We start from the raw sequence: 20,699 nt of genomic DNA on the forward strand, positions 1-20,699 counted from the left end.
TTTTTTTACTTTTTTTTTTTTTTTTTTTTTTTTTTTTTTTTTTTTTTTTTTTTTTTTTTTACAGAAACTTTAGGCATTATTAATTTAAAAGCAAATATAGAAGTCAGAATACATACATACATGCACACAGATATATGTGTGTGTATATTTAACTTTAACAAGGCTCCTTTTATCCTACTTGGGAGTGGGGGGGAAAGGGAGCATCTACATGTGTGCTTTACTGCAGTCGACTAATTAGCTCAACAGTAACATGTCATCATTTACACATGTAACACTATTAGGCAGGAGTCAACTAATTAACTCTACCATAGGACAGTACTACCCAACACAAGTACTATCCTATGGCAGAGTTATTTACTCTACCACAATGCATGTGTTGACAGTGACTGGGGCTGGTTGGGGCATGAGGCTGTTACAGTGCAGGGCTAGCTGGGTCCCCTGCCAGATGGTACTGCACTGCCCCAGCTCAACATGCTTCAGTCCTGGCCAATGTGCCCAGAAGCAATAAACTCCAGCATGAACTGCACCAGAATTCACTGCATCATCTTAATAGCATGTATAGATGAGCTCAGAGTCAAGTACATCTCTGCTGCTCCATCTGTAGACTTGATGCAAACCCAGGATGATTTTAATAAAACCGAGATTTCAGTGAGAGTTTGTTCCTAATCTTCAATGGGGCCAAGATTTCATCTCTACTCTCTTGCAGATCTCTATACTTCTGAAAAATTTTATTTAATTAGGATGAAGCACATCAAAAGCAACATCTGCCTATTAACTGAAGCAGTATGTTATTAATGTGCAGGACCTGATCCTACAGTATGTAATGTGTGGGCACAATGGATGTAATTCATAGGTTTAAAAATAGGAAGATTTGCCCTGGGATTGGAATTAATGCAAGTGCAGCATTTCAATATTTGGAGAGGTCATCCTTAGGAGATATACTAAAAAATGTTGATGAACAGATGTTTCTTTTCCTGCTTCACTTTTTAGCAAGGAAACTGCTTAATTATTTTTAACTTTTTCCTATAGTGTAGAGGAATCTTGTGTAATGTTTTCCAGTAAAATCAGGGGAAGAAATTTAGTTCAAGTCAAATTTTCTTTCATAAACACATTGGAGAAAAGAGTTAGCCAAAGACCTCCTTTGCAAATACTTAAGACTCTTTTTTCTTACCTCAGCTTGCTTTATCAGTGGCACGTACATCACATCTTAATATTATCAACTTTTTAAAATACAAACATTTTCTATTTTTAGAAAATAAATTTAATAATACACTACTCTTCTGCTGCAAAAGTCTTGATATCCTCTTGCTTTTAAATCATAGTTCAAAAACCATATTTTAAAAACTCAGAACCAACAATGAAACAAAACTACGAAGTCTCTGGGTACCTGTAATAATCTGTCTGTATGCAAATGACTAAAGGTATATTTATTTCAAAGTCAGTATTTTCAAATTTGCCTATCACTTCTATGTGCTCAAGGAGAGCAGGGTCTGAAATTAAGGGGAGGGGGAAAGGAGCTACAGAAGGAGTAAGTTGGCATAGACAAAGGGCAAGGGGGTACCTATACCCCTAGATTTATTTTTCCTGCTGTAGTAGTACGAAGGGGACAAATTCAAGGCAAAACTCCAATAATTATATTCTATACTTGGAAAATTATAACAAATTTATACAATTTTCCATGTAGAGAATGTAATTATTGGGGGGTTGTCTTATATTCAGGGTCATCTTAGATTCAAGTAAATATGGCACTTATCTTGCTCATTCTGTCTCTGGTCCTGCGAAAAAACCCTTATGCATGTGTTTAAAATTGTGTACATGTATGTACAAGCACGTGGGCTTAAATGGAACCTCTCATATGGTTTAAATTAGGCACATATATAAACACCTGCAGGATCAGGACATAAGTTGCATTCATTAAACATAATAAGCTGTTTTATATCCCCTTATGTCCTATAACTGACTATGTTGACTATATAAAACAAGACCTCTAGCTTGTCTCACAACTAACATACAATTCTAACATGCAGTTACTAAAGTGAATGGGAATGCTTATAAACATTTTCCCTTCAGCAACATTTTCCCTTTCAATTTATGGTTTTAGAATATTCCACATGTAATCTTATAGATACGTTTTTCATTAAAACTGGGATAATCTGAAAAGATGAAATGCTGAAAATGCTTCATGTGAAACAATTTACTGCATCTAAATGATTTCTTGCTCTTTATCTAAGACTGATGTAGGCCAAAAGACTTGCAGCTTTCTCCATCCATACAATTAAACAGACATTTCAAAGACTAGCTCTTCTTTCAGGATTTATACATCAAAGCATCTCACAGATAATGTGTATAGTTAAAAACCTAAAATACTAATTCTAACCTAGATAAAGGATAGTACCCTTTAAGTCTTTACCAGTATGTCATAGATGAATGTACAAAGCAGTATGTAAATTCTGAAGTCTCCCCCCCACCTTTTTTTATTAATAGATTGTAACTTTAATGCACCACAAGATGACTTAATTTCCCCATGTGAAACACTAGGGAGCTACCACAATCACATGGCTGGATGACCCTCTTTCCCTAATGGCTTTCATCTGCTAAGTATTAATCTCCAAAACCTACTAGACACAGATCTCCTCATTCTTGTGGGGACTTGTAATCCTGTTTCTTGAATGAACAACGGTCCTGTTACCTAAGAAGTCTCTGCTTACAGAACTTCCTCCAGCAAAGAACACTTAGGTAAGTTTATTAGGGATGTGAGTGGTTAAACGATTAATTGTTTTACCGAGCAGTTCAGTGATAACTGGTTCTAGCTTACCAGTCATCATTTAGCCTGGGGCCCGGAGCAGTCCGGGGAGAGGCGGGGGGTGGTAGGAAGCCCTGTGGTGCCCCAGCAGAAACCATAAGGTGGCAGGGCAGGAGGCATGTAAGGGGTGACTAATATCTAATAGCTACGCTATGCAGTGGGAGGTGGGGAGAGAGGAGTGAGAAGGGGAGAAGGGAGAGGAGAGGAGAGGAGAGGGAGGGATTGCTTGCTCCCTCCCTCACAGTGTGGCAGTGGCTGCAGTGGCCTGATAAAGCCCCTTACTGGCTGCTGCCTGCCTCTCCCCTCCCCACTCCCTCCTAAACTGATGCAGTTGTCCCCAGGAAGCCACCACACATGCTGGTGGCTGCAGCCCTTTGCTGGCTGCTGCTTCCCAGGGCTTCCTGGACTGTGCTACCTCCTTGGTGGAGCTCCTTTGGCCTCTGGCTCCCCACGCTGCTCAGGGCAGGAGGCAGCAGCCCTCCTCCACAGCACAGTGGGGCAAAGCTGGTGCCAGCCCAGGGCTCAGCATCTCCCCCCACGCCAACTTCACAGAACCATGGGTTGGAGCCTAACACTGCCATGCCTGTCCCCATCCCTGAACCCAACCAATTAATCACTTAACCTATGGTAACTTCAACAGGTTAAATAAATATTTATTTAATCAGTATTTATTTCCCAAAAGCTTACTCTTAAATTTCTTACTGCAGTCACACATAAACACCAAGACAACTCTTCTACTGCATATGTAAATATTTTGTGTTCTTCTCTATATACAGCAATAATGTTTAATACAATTTTTAATACTTATAAACTATTACTGTTCATTAGTGTTAATATAATATGCATTTAAATAGATTTCCCTTATAACAGCCTGATTTTATTAGATAGATAGACAGATAGATAGATAGATAGATAGACAGATAGATAGATAGAGCGGAGATTAGGATCAGCCAGGGAGAGGCAGGCACAGCTGCGCAGTTGCAGGATCTCCTGTGGCTCCTCCAATTGTGCCTGTCTCTCCCCAGGTGGGGGGAGCTACTGGAGAAGCCCCCCTGCCTGCAGCAGGGGCTGTGGGGGCTCTGGAGCCTCCTGGCAGAGGCTCCCTGCACAGACCCCATGCCCCGACCGTCCCCCCATGGCCCCACTCCTGATGGCCCCACCGCTCAGCCCCAGCAGTCCAGGAATCAAACCCCCCCACACACACTCACCAGCAGTAGCAGCAGTTGTGGGGGCTCTGGGGCCACGTTTCAGAGCCCCCCACCCCACAACCTCTGTTTCAATCTCCCCTCCATCCAGCCCCACCCCTGATAGCTGCCCCCACCTGAAGGCTTGTGGCAGAGCCTCACCACACCACGCAGGTCAGTGGGGGGCAGCAGGGATTGCCCCTCCACACCTGGCACCCACGTGGCAGCTGCCCCATGGCATGGGTGCAGTGCAGCTCAGCGGGGTGCCATGTGCTGTCTAGGAGCTCCAACCACTGGGGCTGAGCCACCCCAGCTCCCAGACAGAGAACCTGCAGCCGCCCAGCTGTGCCTGCCTCCCCCCGGTCGATCCAAAGCTGTGAATGTTTTCCAAATCAATTCAGAGGCTTTGGATTCAATTTGGACCTTTTAATGGGTCTCCCAATTCAATTCAGACTTGGAGATTCAGCTACCAAATCTGGCCAAATCTACTCTGAATTGAATCGGTGACTGAAGCTTTGCACAGCCCTAATACATACATAATACACACATACATACATACAAGCAAATGACAGGGGGGCAGGCAGGAAAGGAGCCCCCTGTCCACCCCCCCTGCCACTCATCATCTGGGTCCATTCCTCCCCTCTCCCTGCCACCCCAATGGGCCTGGGTCTGCTCCTACCCTTCCCTCCACCTCACTGGGCCCAGGCACACTCCTCCCCTTCCCCTGCCCCCACATCAGGCCCACGCCCACTTCCACCACCACTTGGGGTCTGGGCCCACTCCACCCACCGCCACTGCCTCCAAAGAGCAGGGAGGGGGGTGTGATGGTGAGGCCAGTACTGCCCCCCACTCTGTCCCCACTGTCATGGCAGCTCTGGCTGCTGGCTTCTGTTCTGAATGCTCTTGGAGCAGTCTGATTGGTTGTTTCAGACAACCAATCAGAGTGCAAATAAAGTGTTAGGGACAGATAGAGAGACAGATAGACTTAGGCTTCTATATATAGAGAATATATAATGTTTTAGGAGGGTGCATATATATAGATCCCAGGGTAAAAAAAATAAATCCCACCAAAACATATCAGGGCAGCACACGTGGTGGCAGTGCACCTGGCCCAAAAACGGAGCCTGGCCATCCAGAGCCAAGGTCTGGTGGCCAGCCATGCTCCCGGCTGCAGGAATGCCATGGCTGCAGCTCCTCAAGGCCCCCGGAACCCCAGGTAAGACTGCTGGGCCCTGTCACTTGGAGTAACTTGCCATGTGCCAGAGCATGCATGGCACAGGTGTTCCCCAGGGACAAGTAGCAGCAGCACAAGGTGCTATTTGTCTCAGGGAAACAAACATCCATGATTGTTTGAATATGGCCTCAGTGATTTTACTGGAATTTAAATCTAACTATTAGGACCACATCCAAGAAAAGACCTAGGTGTCTAAAATGGAATTTTGGTGGCATTGAGGCAAGTAAGTCCAAGCCTGTGAGTCTTAAAACCTCATTCAGCTATCACCTAACCTTGGTGGTATCTTGGTTCCATAAATGCCACAGTATGTGACCATGAAGTTTTAGTTCCACTTGTGTATTCAAGCCCCCCAAGTTTTGACTGGTCTAAGCAGTCCAGTGCCTACTTCACACCAAAAGCTGATCAGGAACCAGAAATTTAGTGTTTATCTGCCAGTCTCCCTCTGAAGTTCTCTCAGACCACAACTAACAGGTCATCTTATTAAAGAAAAAAAGTGAGCCCTGCTCAGTATTTTGAAAGAAAAGGCACAGGCACCTACTTCCAGGAGATGGTCCCAATTTGTGGATTCTGTGAGGCTTCTGGGAGACAGAATTAAAGACCTGCCCCTCTATTCTCAATGCTTTTCTCGTTCTCTGCAGCTTCATGCAGATCATGCTAATTTTAAGCAGCTTTAGCATGCTGCCTGTATTGAATCTTCTTCCTAGCTTTCCTCATGCACTTGACAGGGAGCCCAGACACCTCACAAAGGGCACATGTACATGTGTATTAATTCACTCTTCCTAATGTGCATTAAATTTAGTACCTCCAACTTGAGATAATAAATCAATGTGCATTAGTCTGCCCTAATTCACAGTAGCATCCAGACACGCTTTTTAGGTGACACTTAATGCGCAGTGGGCTATTTTACTGCACATTGGCGTAATAGCATGTTTTTTTACGTGCTGCTTTAATATGCAGTAAAATAGGCTATTGTACATTAAAGCATCCATGTAGACCTGGCCATAAGGTTTTGATTTTCACCCCAGAGACCAGGCACAGAGGGGGATCCAGAAAGGGTACAGTGGTGCAGGTGCACCCACTCCCACCCTTGATTCCTTTTCCACCTAAATTTTAAAATCAACTGCTTCTGAAGGGAAGCAGCATTTCTATTCAGGCAGTGCAGAAGAAGTCAATCTTCTGCAATATTGCTGTCTGTTAGCCATTCCTGGTGATCTCTCTTCTATTTCACAGCCCTGCAGACTGTTTTAAGGTCTAGCTAAAACCTTAATTCAAGTGTGGTTATTTTAACTTAGGTAAACAATAACTCAGGTATGAAAATGAGTAACAGAGAAGTGCACTATCAAGATACTCAAGAAGGCTAGATTTTGTATTACAAATCTGAATGAATAAGCGATACACATTTAACTTTGATAACTTCAGGACTAATACAACTATATTTTTTACTATATTTCCTAGTTTGTTGCATTTTTTAAACTTAATGTTGTGATGTAGCAAATTATCATACATTCCAATAAAGACTGGGTCCCTCATGTTTGTAAATCTTCTAGTTTCTCTTTAACTGGAGAAAAATATTCATTGTGTTGATTTATCCTACCATCTACATAGCCATTTTCAAAATCTTATATCTGCCTATGACGAGGTACTTAGGTTTTGTAGTGCCAAACATTTAGGTGGCTAAGTGCTTTATCAGTTCAGTAACTTGGAATGTAACATAACTGTTGTTAAGTTTATTTATGCCATTTATATAGAAGGCTGCATGCTTCTCTGTGCTCCCTAATATACAGGAGGAGCCTTTTTGTGTGGTTTACTCCAATCACTGTGTGATGCCAGTTCAGTTCTATGAACTGCTATAGAAGTAGCATCTTTAGGAACTAGAGAGGACACTTAATTCCCTTAACTACAAAGACTGCAACTGTAATTGGCTCTTCCATTTATTGATGCTTTCTTTCCATTTTGAGTGAATGCATAAGGGCTGACCATGTGTTGGCTCTCAGAGCTCAGCACATGTAAAAGGCTTTAATTTGAAAAGTTTGGTAATTTTTTAATTATTGATTTTAAGCTTAAATTACTTTTGTAGATGCATGGAAAGTACATTTTTCTGTATGGTATGGATCACACATACAGAAAGAATTCCCGCAAGAACTTTACATCTCAGAAGATATGTGAACTTTTTTAAAGCAAATCTAAGTTGAAAAAAAAAAAACATTCTTCAAGTGTTTAATATTGAAATTCTAGCTCTTGTCTCAATATAGACTAAAGTAATGCTTCCCAGATGGCAAATTCCTTTAAAAAGACTATAAAACTACAGTGAAATGCTGGAGTTGATAAATACTGTTCAAAGTAATTCTGTAACCCTGGTAACTAGGATTCATCTGTTAATTTTTATTTTTCAGTAATAAAATTTGATGAGAATCATCAGCCTGATACAGCAGCTGGCACTCACTATTGTGTACAAGGTAATTTTTATACAGAAGGACCATCATCAATTGCTGGCAAATTAAAGTTATTTTCAAATAGCTTGCAGTTGTACTGTTCTGCAAGAAAAGCTGTGCTAAAAAGCTTTTAGATGCACATAAGCACTTCCCACTCCGCTTTTATAAGCTACCAAGTGGCTTAACCCTTAAAAGGTCTATGGTCAAAAATAGAAAAATAGTATCTAAAGAGAATAATATATTTACCAACATGCAGTAATGAAAAACAACACCCCACAAAATACTACTGCTGCTGCTACTGCTATTACTTTTGCAGGTCTCTTTGTGGTTGTATTGATTGGTCCAGCAGTTTCAAAAATTAAAAATGTACACAAATTGCAATAAATTGGACCATAGGCTTGTAAAATGTCAGGGTTCAAAGCAGAATGGGTCCCAGCTGTGTGAATAGGTATCAGAAAATTGATAGATCTCCCATCCTAAAGTTGGTGACCTGTTAGGTAAGAAGGGGGTAGCTGGGATCAGCTTTATTTAGTTCCAGTCACAAGTCAGAATGGGTTTGCCCTCCTTTTCCAAATAACTTACCAGTTAAAGCATTTACCCAAGAAGTGGGAGATCCAGCCTGTATGCCTTCCTCATCCTGAGGGGATTCAAACCCAAATTTCTAACCTTCCTGGAGACTGGCCTAATCCCTATCTTACAGAAGGGTGTGTGACTACCTTCTTCCCCTCATTTTGGCAGTGGAGCATTGGCAGCCAATAATGCAACAGTTGTGGAGACTGGGTTTTTTATAGCTGGAGTATGGCTGGAAAGTCCCCTGAGACAGGAGAGTCCTAGATTTCAAGACATCATTCAAAATTAGAAGGCTTATAGGTAAAAACAGAAATAACATTGACACATAGAACAATAACGCAGGTCTCCCCTCATGCCCCCAGGTGCCAAAGTTATCTAGTCCACCCCCATGCCTGTGACAGGATCAAGCACATTTTGATCATTCCTGACAGTTACTTTGACTAGCCTAATTTGTTCTTTAAAAAATCTGAAGATAGGGATTCCAGGACTTTCCTAAGTAGCTGGTTTCAATGCTCTGACTATAGTTAGAAAGTTTTAGCAAGACGTTTTTTTGTACTTTATGTAAATTTACTGGGAGTTGACTCCTGGAGAAGTAGATTTTAATTTATGACTGCAAAGTCCCAATTAATTCTACAAATTGCTAAAAGCTTTGTAACACCTTCGTTTACCTCTCCTCTGCTGGATGCCTCACTGGTATAACTCACTGTTTATCAATTTAATTACTACTATCCTACTGTTACCTTGTCTCTGTTGCACAAAAGCCACTGCATTTGTGCAAGGGTGATTTTATGCTTATATTGGAAGCTGCAATTCCGATGCCTGAATAAAGCCTCTACCCACTCTACAATTCAAATAAATGCTAGTAGTTTTAAAATGGTAGCAAAGTCACAAACAAAAGAAAAATTATACCGCCTCAAAATCTCATATGAAAACTCACCACAGAATTTAAAAGGATGCCTCATTTGACACTGCCCCTATGATGTCAGTCATCTTACATGACAGAGTAAAATTTTAGTTGTGGAAATCATACTTGTATCTATTCTTCACTCTGATAAATCTTACTGTTAGTTTTTCCCCTAACCATTGCTTTAATTTTATTTGAACCATTACTTCAATGTGCATCTCCTTTGACTTCAGTTTTTTGGTCCTTGTTATGTACACTGTTCAAAGTATATACCATAGTTACTCGAATGTAAGACAAGGGTTTTTTGGCCCAGTCAGCATAGGGGAAAAATTCCCATGTCTTATAAAAACATACACAGAAACCTAATTTAATACACTATCACTAAACTGTTGCCAAAAGCAGCATGCGCTCAGTAATGGAAACCAACTATGAAGTTGATTAAATGCAGCCAACACTGAGCAAAACTATAAAAAAAATTGCCCATATAGGACAAACATGCTGACAGGAACCTTAAAAAATTTTGCGCGTGTGTGTGGCTCCTACAATGATGGGCAGCTGGTCCCCAAGGAGGGAAAGATCACCACCAGGCAAGCACCCAGAGAGGCCAGAGCAAGCCCAGACACCCTTCCCTGGTGCCAAAAATGCTCATGGGAACTTTTGTTTTGGCCCTTAAAAAACAAACATGGGCAGGTATTCCATCCACAGGGAACTGGCACCAGGCATGGAGGTACTGCAAATACCAGGCTGGCACCAAGAAGGCCAGAGCCAGCCCTAACATCCTCCCCGTGGTGCCAAAAATGGAAGAGACAGGACTGGCACAGACTGGTCAGACACAAGCCCTCTGAAAAGAGCAATGAAGATAATGACAATGAGGGTGAAAATGATGATGCAGACGACAACAAATATAATGACAAATGAAAGGACTGGGCAAACAGGTACGGGAGTTGGGGAAGGCAGGGAAGGGAGAGGGGAGAAGGGGAAGGGGGAGGGTACTGAAGTAGTTCTTTGTGTAACTATGATGGTTTACAGGTGCTAGTAATGGGCTTGTGGGCATGTGGTGGTTTTTACAACGGGACTAAGAACAGTGTAACTGTAAAAGTGCGTTTTGGACTGGCAAGTGAAGCATGGCAATATCTATCTATCTATATGCAGATAGATAGATCTATCTTTCTATCTATATATAGTCCCATTGTATGTGTGTGTTTATGGAATACTTGTGCTAAAACTTGCAGCAATTAAAATGCATCAACAATTTGAAATGCATCAATTCCAGATGACCAAAGCCTATGGGTACCTCTAATAATTTGCCTATATACAAATTACTATGTGTTTATTTAAAAGTCAGTGTTTTCAAAATTCCCCTCACTTCTATACATTTAAGGATTGCAGTGTCCAACAGTAAAGGGGGCTGGGGGTGGGGGTTGAGAAGGGACTGCGGGGGGATTTATTTTCCCTGCTGTAGCTGTGGGTAGGGGACAAATTCAAGGCAAACCTCCAATAATTAGATTCTGTACTTGGATTTGAGTAAAAACAGTATGTAATCTTTCCCCACAAAACAATATATACTGTCCCTTCATAATTTGTATTGCTTTGTAGTAATGAGTTTCCCTCACTGGAATCCAATATTTAATGTCACGTCAGAGTCATTGGAGGCTAGATTCTAACACTATGTTTATAAATGCCCAATGGTATCCATGAGTAAGTACCTTGCTTCTGCTACAACAATTGGATACCCAAACAATTTAAATATTACTGCAACAAATTGTAAAATTAAAATCTTTTCATTAAATATTGCCATAGGGATTTTTATTTTCTTGGATATTTCACTATACCCAAATCTCTTTAAGGATTTGTTTAATTGAATCAAAGTAACCTGCTTTTAAAAAAAATTAATAATACCATATTAGATAACATCTTCATAGATGCTTTTTCAATTGTTCTCATTTTCATTAAACTTGCTGAAACTTTTTTCTTTTTTAATAGTTTCAAATGACAATATGCTTCCTTATCTTTCTAGATAGCATTATCTCTTTAGAAAATTGTATATTATTGATCAGTCTTCTAAATTTTAAGAAATATTAACTGGTGGAGGCAATTAAGACTATTATTCCATAAATCAATCTGGGCTAACTGCTTCATGTACCTCATCAACTGTAATAACAGTGCCACAAAATTATGCAATTATTTATGCCTGTAGAATCTCATTGGGTCTGATTTTCTAGTATTATTCCACCAGTGCAAAGTTGTGTCAAAGTCAGTTTATCTGGTATCTGGAGAACTCATTGAAAAAAACAGTACAGGCAGTTCTCGACTTACATTGTTTTGACGTGCAGCAATTTGCGCTTGCAGCGCTCTGCCATTTACAACCATATCATTATTTACAGCGCTGGATCCTTGCACTTACAGCATGATGGCAACTCAGGCAGCACACAAACGTCATGCCATCATGCCGTAAGTGCGAAGATCCAGCGTTGTAAGTAATAACATTGTTGTAAATGTTGGAGAGCCACAAGTGCGAATCGCTGTAAGTGGCCCTAAGTCTCCCCAAAAATCTCCCCAAAGAAGCCCTTTCCATGACCCTGCTGAAAGTGTTCCTTCACCTTCTGATTAAATAAAATTAAATAGTTGATTTAAATACGGTGTTTATGGTTATTTCTATAAAAAGTTGGGCATCAGGCCCTTAGGAACGTAACCAACTATTATAACATTGTTTCTATGGGAAAATCAGATTCAACTTACATCGTTTCAACTTACAACGCTTTTTCCAGGAACGCAACCTGCCATAAGTGTAAGGATTGTCTGTACTGAGTGGCACAGAACCACTACAGCAGTTCTAGCAGCTAAAATAGCAGGTAAGGACAAGAGAAGTGAGGTGTAATTAAGATGCATCTGTACCCTGACAATTGCTACATTACGCAACATGGCACAGAATGGCTCCAGGACATGGAATTATAAAGGTAGCTAGCAACCTAATCCACTGACTTTAATGGGAACTTTGCTACTGATTTGAATAGGGGCAGGTATAGCCCATAATACAAATGAATCTCAAGAGTAATAACAAGATAAAGCTCCTGAGCATGCAAATCAGCATTTTGTTAAACTTGAATTAGTATTTAGTGATTTAATATTTTGTTCCAAACAATGTCCTGGCCTCCTTTTCACTTACATTGTTGCAAATCTGGAGTCTGTCCAGTGAGGTCAACACAGTGACATCTGTGTAAAACCACAATACTTGAAGGGAGAATCTGGCCCTAGATGCCCTAGATTCTGGTGCAGATTAACAACAGGCAAATTGCTAGTTTTTGAAAATGAAGTTGGCTTGGCATTTAAAACAAGCAGCAAAGAATGTTTGTTCACCAAAGCGCCCCAAGGGATGACGAGGTCTAACGGTTATAAACTACTGCAAGGCCGTTTCAGGTTGGACATAAGGAAGAATTTCTTTACTGTCCGAGCCCCCAAGGTCTGGAATAGCCTGCCGTCAGAGGTGGTTCAAGCACCTACATTGAACACCTTCACGAGTAAATTGGATGCTTATCTTGCTGGGATCCTATGACCCCAGCTGACTTCCTGCCCTTCGGGCGTGGGGCTGGACTCAATGATCTTCCGAGGTCCCTTCCAGCCCTAATGTCTATGAAATCTATGAAACCCACTTAGAACCAACTTAAAAGTGACAAAATAAAAGTGTTTTCTGTTTGCTGTCTCTAATCAATATAATTACATTCATTTATCTGGTTAATTAAAAACACATGTTCATTCTGAAACAAAGTCTGATACTCAGCTTCATATAAATTACCCCTAAAAATGAGCCTGAAGCAGTCCTGGTGATCCAGTGAGAACACAGAGAACATTTAGCATCTGGGAGTGCTCAGTAATGGACCATGAACAAATTCAGACACTCATTTACACGCTCCCAAGTCTTAGAGGTTGGGAGGGATTTGTGATTCTTACCAGCAACTTCTTCTGGTGACATGAAGATTCCCCCCCCGTTTTTTTTTTTTAATATGAAGTGTGATGGTGCTGCCTCAGCTGAAAGTGACTATTGCTTTCTGCTGCAGGAAGCAGAGTGAAAACTGTTGACGTCATAAGACTGGGGTTGAAAGAAATGGTAGAGTAATAAGGAATAAATAGGAGGCTTTCAGAGAAATTGAAGTTAAAAATCTAAAGTGTTGAATAGTTACAATTCCTAAAAAGGGATTTGGAATATACCCAACATTCAAAATTCAAGTTTCATAACTTGAAACTGAATTTTGCCCCAAATTGAAATTTGTTCCAAACAGAATGCAAAATCAGCCAGAAAAATGAAGGGGAAACTCCAATACCCACTGTATTTCTAGCGACAATATACCACAAAGGACCACAAATTGAGCAATTCCACAGTAACACTTGCGGCAATACTATTTCATTAGCATTCTAAGGGATTTCACTGAGGTAGCTCTCGATGAAAGATTGTGTGGTCAGAAGGAAAAGAAGAAAATGAAAATAAGATACAAGATAAAAAGGAGATGTACAAGAAAGGGTAGAAGATGAGAGTGATTCTTAGAAGAAAAACATTAAATGGGTCAGATCTAGCAGCAATATGAAACAGAATAACTGCCTTTGCAGGTTATATTTTTATTTGTTGCATGAATTAATAAACACTGGATTCCAGCTGTTCCCAGATGTCAATCACTTTTGAAGCGGCACTCCGATGGGGCCAAGAACAATCCATAGGAGAGCCAGCTAGTATTGTCAGGACTGCAGACATCCCTAAGCTATATAGAAGAGGCATTAATACCCTCCAAGGTTCTATAATTGAAATGCCAAGGAGCTTTGAGTATCATGCTGGGTTTTTAATATTTAAAATAAGCAGTTATTATTTCATGAGTGGGTAACTAATATATTTTCTTTCAACAACAACAATGTGCCATGTTGGGCATCAAATTTTACATTCCAATTTTAGATTCCATTTAAACTATTACAGTAAAAATTGAATTGTACAATGATTCTTCCTGCCTTACTCATTCTTGACTTGGATCCACAGCATCTGGATGCCATGTGAGAATCAACAAGTAGTACATGTTCCTTCTGTACTCATTCCACTTGTGGGAACTTTTACCTCCTATGCAGCTATAAATGCAAGAAATAATTGGTTTGGAAGATGCTAAATGAATATTTGAATTGAATTTCACCTTCAACCCTTACTTAGACAAAATTCTCATTGAAGTTAATTGTAAGATATATTATAAAATAGTCAGAGAGATGACCAGTTTATTTCCACTGTTGAATTTACCAATATATAAAATGGAGATATATCTCTAGAGGCAAAGAAATAACTTAGAAAACAAAGAGTGGGGTACTGAAAAGCAATCAATACTTCCTTAACTCTTCTATATTTGAAATAAATGGCAAATGTGATAATACCTTTTCAGAAATAAGTGTTAGGCATGCACTTAATCTTTTTGAAAATCTTCTTGTCATGTGTACATTTGCATTACAATTCATAGAATTAGAAAGTAAGTTTGGAAGAGATCATGGAAGGTTTTCTAGTCCAAACCTCTGCTCCAGGCAAAATCACTCCCATTTAAACCATCCTAGATATGGATTTGTTTAACCTAGAGGTATCAAACTCACCTCAGGCTCTAGGCCAGATTCAGACTAGGTCAGACCTGTGGACCTGCAGTAGGTCTGGGTCCAGGTCTGGAAGTTGGCAGTAGTGTCAGTTGCACATTGAGCAGTAGCATGGGTAGGGGACTGGGCAGCACCATGGGTAGGGGAGCAAGAAGCAGCAGCATAGGTAGGAGAGTGAGCAGCAGAGCTAGTAAGTTAGCAGCCAGCAGTGCTGGTGGGTAGCAGGCAGCTGTGCCGGTAGGGGAACAGGAGGCACCATGGGATCCGAAGCAGGTGGCAGCTCAGCAAGCAAGGGCTGCATCTGCACAGGCCTTGTTCACCTCCACCGCCAATGGCCATGTCCACTGGGGTTTGGGAACCTCAAACTCCCCAACTTCCAGTAGCCCACTGGACTACCCATAGGCCAGATAGAACGGTTTTGAGAGCCAGATCTGGACCATGGGTCATGTTTTACATCTCTGGTCTAACTTATTTTTATTAAAAACTTCAGGAACAGAAGTTGGAAAAGAATGTGGAAACGATGGAGGATCCAAAACCCTTTACAATTTGGGTTGCCTGCTTTTGGATCCTGTATCTGTTCCACATTCTTTTGAAAAATAAGGAGTTTATAACAATACGTAATGCTCTAGGTAAGGCTTAACCAACTCTGAGTAGAGTGGTACTATTACCTCCCATGTCTTGCACCCAAGACAAGTTGATGCAGCATAAACTATATTGGGCATTTATACACGTGCTCTGGGAGTGTGTGTGAGTGTGTGTGTGGTGCTTTAATTAGATCAATTAGATGTACCATTAATTTAATTAAATAAAGTGTCCCTGCCACCATTTTGAAGCTCAGGGACACTGATACACAAGATGCAGGAGACTACTGGAGCATGGTAATTGCCACACTTCAACGCACTGGAATTACAGCATGTTGAAGAAGCCTCCCTGCTCATGTATAGGCACACATTTTTTGGGACTGTATCACACTGCAAACTCATGATGAGTCTGTGATACTCCAAGATCTTTCTCCATAGTACTACCATTCACATAGTTAACGTCCATTCTCCTTGCACTTTTAATTTTTCTTCCAACTGTAGCACCTGTATTTGTTAGTACCAGACTTCATCTTGTTGTCTCTAGCTCAGCTGTCCAATCTATCAAGATCCAGCTGAATTGTACATTTAGTCCTGCTGAGGATGCTTCTCTTAAGTAATGTCCAGTATATACTTGGCCTCTGCACCTGCAGTTGTGGCATTTCTTCCATTAGGGTAGACCCCAAAGATAAAACTTCAGATAATTTCAAGAAGCTCCCACACACTCTGCAAATATACTATATATCACCATGGGAAAAGGGTAGCACCAGAGACAAGTGGACTTGGGAAAAAAGAGCACAAACTGGAAACTGGATGCCTCTAGTAGCACATGGTAGGAGCAAAAGAAAAATAGTTGTGTTCTACTTTTCTCTCCAATGCACAAATATATTTGGGAAAACATTCACAAAAAGGAAGCAATTGGCATACTCCACGCTCCACCCACCAATTGTGCTCGCTACCTTTGTGCATTGGATGGTGTTGTGGAGACTATGCAATCTCTATTCTGGACTATGCAATCTCTATGGAAAAGAGGCAATCTACATGTGGAGAAGGCAATATAAATAGGGGTAGGCAAGTGGGACACCACATCATGGTGCCAGCTTGGGGGGAAGAGAGGCAAAATTGCCCCTCCCTCTACCAGAGTCTACACACCAGCAGCAAAAGTAGCCTACGCCTTTGCTTTTGCTGCAGCAGCAGGTGCATGGACACTCTACTGCTACCCTAAGAGCAAGAACTTGAGCAGGCAGAGCATGTGGTGGTACCACTAGCAGTAGCAGCAGAACAGCCAAAGACTATTATGGAGTTCCCAGCATGAGTAAGACTCCTGAGCTCTCTCCCTCCTCTACTCTTTAAACCATGTAACCCCCACCCCCTTACTCCCTCACCATACTGCACAAATCCTTCTTGTTATGCCTCTCCATAGAGAGACCCTTCCACTCACTCCTAGGTTGTTGCTATGCATTCTGGGCCATAATCTTAAAAGACAGAGCTTCTTTCATTTTATGAACCAAATATACTCTAAGAATGCAGCTTACATACTTTAACAAATTAAATAATAGTTATAAGGGTAACAAATATGGGATCTATTTAATTAACTAAATAAAGAAATCAGTAAATTCAGACTATTCAATAACGATGAGAGACAATTAGGATTTAGATGAGCTCTCATGTTTGCAAAATTAAATATGAACACAAAGAAACAATTTTGCCTTGTTGCATTCTTAATTACTGCAGTCTGGGTGCTGTCATTTTCAATAATGTTAGCAGCAGCAAATGATGGCCCAGAAGATAAATGCAATGTTAAACAAACCTGAGCTGCATGCTCTTCCACTCCTGCCTCTCCAAATGTAACCCATCACATTTCTAAGTTAGATAAAAGGGTTTAGAAATAAGTGTATGCTATATAAAATTATTAGAAAGGATGTTGGAGCACATGAGTAGTAGCACATACATCTGCCTACAGTTAAGCATGTATGAAATGTCTGCAAGCTCAGGGTCTTAGAAATGTAAAGTTCCTAGTATTTACATTATGCTCAAACATAGGAACACCAGTTTTGACTGGATCTTTCATATCCAACAGTAATAATACAGCTTACTATAATATTAAACCCCACAAAATATGGAAAATACAGAAAAGTGCCCCAAGCATCAATATGATTATTATTTAACACATTCCTTCTCCAGTTAAGTTTTCAATTTTCATAAAGAGACAATAGAAAGAATGATCTAAAACAAGTGATTTTGAAACAAATGTGACTATTTGGTTTTACAAGGTAGGACACTTTTTTTCCCTCAGAAAATTTTTATTATTGGCCTGATCCTCTTTACTTAATAGTCTATAAAAGCCAGGCATTGACCACAGTTAAATGGGATCACAATCAAAAAAGTACGGTTACTTACCTTACAGAAGCCATAGCTTTTTGAGATACATTATCCATGTGGATTCCATGCTTCATTTACCCGAAACCATTGCATGACAAGAATAGATTTTTTTGGCCAGAAGTATCTGACCCTTGCCCCTTTCAGTAAAAGTCATGAGGAGTTTATGTACATTTTAGAATAATTTCATCTTGGTAACATTCTGTGACAAAGTCCCTATTAAATTAAACATATGAAGCTTAGCTTCTGGTGTTGAGTGCAAAGGAGGAATAAAACCAGGAAATCAATACAATTTGTTCACATGGAACTCTGAAATCACTCTGTGAAAATGAGGGCTTGAAAAGTATCTGAGGATATATAGGTCCACAACAAACACTAACGGGACCACTGAGATACTCTGGCTGTCTTCTGTGGTTTTTATTTCAAAGCCCGCTGCTTCTCTGAGCAGCTGTGCAGGACTGCTGCTGAGCACCAACTAATCAGGGAAGTGGTAAGCAGAGCAGCTCATTCTTAACTCAGAAACTTATTGAAAAATAAGGAGGTTGTAAACCATCTGAAACCATCTGGGTACAAATTATTTGGTGGCTATTCTATACTGACGGATTCACTGATCCGAATAATAAAACTGACTGGCCTAAGCCAGGGCTCTGACAATCATCAGACAAAAATAGCAAAGGCTGGTTAGCCACCTCCGTGGGAGGGTCCAGGACAAACAAATCCTGCCATTTGTGCAGGGTACTGAACTAGATAATTCTTGAAGACTCTTCCAATTTACTCTATGATTCTGGCTCTTGGTTCAACTTCCCCAGGATACCATCAGTATCATGGAGAGCCAGTAGGGAGAGGAATAAGCTATGATATAGAGAGAGTGAGAAATGTATCAGAGGGAACAACTATGGCATTAAGAAGAAATTAGAAATGTTGCTGTAACTTTTACATAGACAAATGGCAAAGAGCTAGCTAACAAGCTGGCTGCTTGGATTGACACCTGAGTAGTACAACTGCTCTTACTAGCACTGTGTGCAGAGTGGCTGGTGGACACTGCAGAATTCTATGTGCCTCCCATGACCAACAAGAAAGGAATAAGGATTATTGAACCCACTCTACCCTTTATGCTCTTGGGTAAGGAGGTAGAACATTAGGGGCATGAATTTGATCCCAACAGATATTGCTAACCAAAAGAATCTAAACTTACGCTGATGGGGCACAATGTACTATATGAACAGTCAGTTGAAGAAGCAGCAACAGTTTGCTATAATTAGAACTGTAATTCATATGTTACAACACACTGAAATATTCTACTTCTGAACAATTTAGAAATAATCCCAGACTGCACTGTTTACATCTTGATATGGTCTTTCCAAAGTTCCAAAATGATCAGATCCAGAAACTGGGCTCAGAAACATGAGCTCTGAAATTCAAATCTCCAGCATTCCTAGATGTTAAGAGCAAGTGTTTAGAGCAGAAACATCTCTCCTATGTATAGATGGGGTTAATTAACCTTAGTTCTTTACAGACATATTTTACAGCACTAGCTTACATCTTTTATCTCAAGATTTTAAAGAAAGAGAAAAATAGAAATAAAGGATATAGGACTGAAAAGGATCTCTTGCATCACTAAGTCCAGTAACTTGCTATCACAGGTAGCCAACTCAGAATTTCATTCATAAATAGTCAAGCTCTACCTTTAAACTCCCAACCCAGTGATGGTTAGAACCCTACTTCTAATTTTCCAGCTTTCATTTAACCATTTACAAACTTTCCACTGTGAAACTCTCCAGAATCAGTACAAACAGGCATTTTGAAATAATTACTTTTGTCTTTATATTATATTAAATTCTATTAGCTCTACAAAGTCTTAACTTTAAAAAAAGAGTAAGAATTAAGTGGTATTAGAATGACAGTATTTCAGCATTCACAAATTTTCAAAGATATATTTCTAATTTACACAACGCTTTTAAAATTGTGTATGAATTAAGGTTGTTCCTTAAGGAGACGATCCTCCAAGCCCAAAGGTGACAATCCCAACGTGGACCAAAGGGGGAAAGAGTGCTCAAAAGCCCCCATGGCTCACCAAAAGCACCCAGGAACATCTCAAAGCTAAAAAGGAGGCATACACCCAATGAAGGGGAGGGGCCATCACCAAGCAGGACTATACCTCCATTGCTCGAGACTGTGGGGGGGCTGTTAGGAAAGCTAAGGCAGATACGGAACTAGGGCTAGCATCAAGGATCAAGGACAACAAAAAGTCCTATTTTAAATACATAGGAAGTATAAAGAAGGCACTGGGTAATGTGGGGTCCCTGCAGGATATGCTAGGCAATCTAGTTGTTGCACCAGAGGAAAAAGCAGACCTTTTTAACAATTTCTTTGCCTCCATTTTTTTGTGCAGGGACCGGGACTCCTACAGAGATTCGGGATGGACTCAGAAGAGACTCCGCCAGGCCTAGGGTCAGGGAGGACCGAGTTAGAGAACTTCTGGAGGGGCTGGATGTGTTCAAATCCGCAGGACAAGATGCTCTCCACCCCAGAGTGTTGAAGGAATTGGCAGGGGTTATCGTGGAGCCCCTGCCATGGCTTTATGAGCACTCATGGTGCTCTGGCCAGGTGCTGGATGACTGGAAGAGGGCCAATGTGGTCCTCCTCAAAACAGGGAGGAGGGAGGACCCAGGCAACTATAGGCCAGTTAGTCTTACTTCAATCCCAGGGAACCTTTTTGAGAAGATTATCAAGGAACACATCTGTGAAGGGCCAGCAGCAGGGGTCATGCTCAGGGGCAACCAGCATGGTTTCATTAGGGGCAGGTCTGTCAGACCAACCTGACTGCCTTCTACAATTAGGTCACAAAATCATTGAATGCAGGTGTCGCAGTGGATGTAGTCTTTCTGAACTTCAGGAAGGCCTTTGACACTGTCTCCCACCCCACTCTCATTAAAAAGCTAGGCAACTATGGTATTGATGCCTACACACTCAGATGGATAGTAAATTGGCTGAGAGGCCACACTCAG

At 40.8% G+C, this 20,699-nt stretch overlaps 1 protein-coding gene across 1 annotated transcript in view; it reads right to left on the reverse strand.

The window, feature by feature from the left end:
* Positions 1 to 20,699, reverse strand: part of ADAMTS20 (ADAM metallopeptidase with thrombospondin type 1 motif 20) — a 257,040-nt gene that overhangs the window by 43,191 nt on the left and 193,150 nt on the right. The window lies entirely within an intron of this gene.

The sequence above is a fragment of the Gavialis gangeticus genome, unplaced genomic scaffold (assembly GCF_001723915.1).
Source record: "Gavialis gangeticus isolate Ggan-Ray unplaced genomic scaffold, GavGan_comp1, whole genome shotgun sequence".
Taxonomy (NCBI): Eukaryota; Metazoa; Chordata; order Crocodylia; family Gavialidae; genus Gavialis; species Gavialis gangeticus.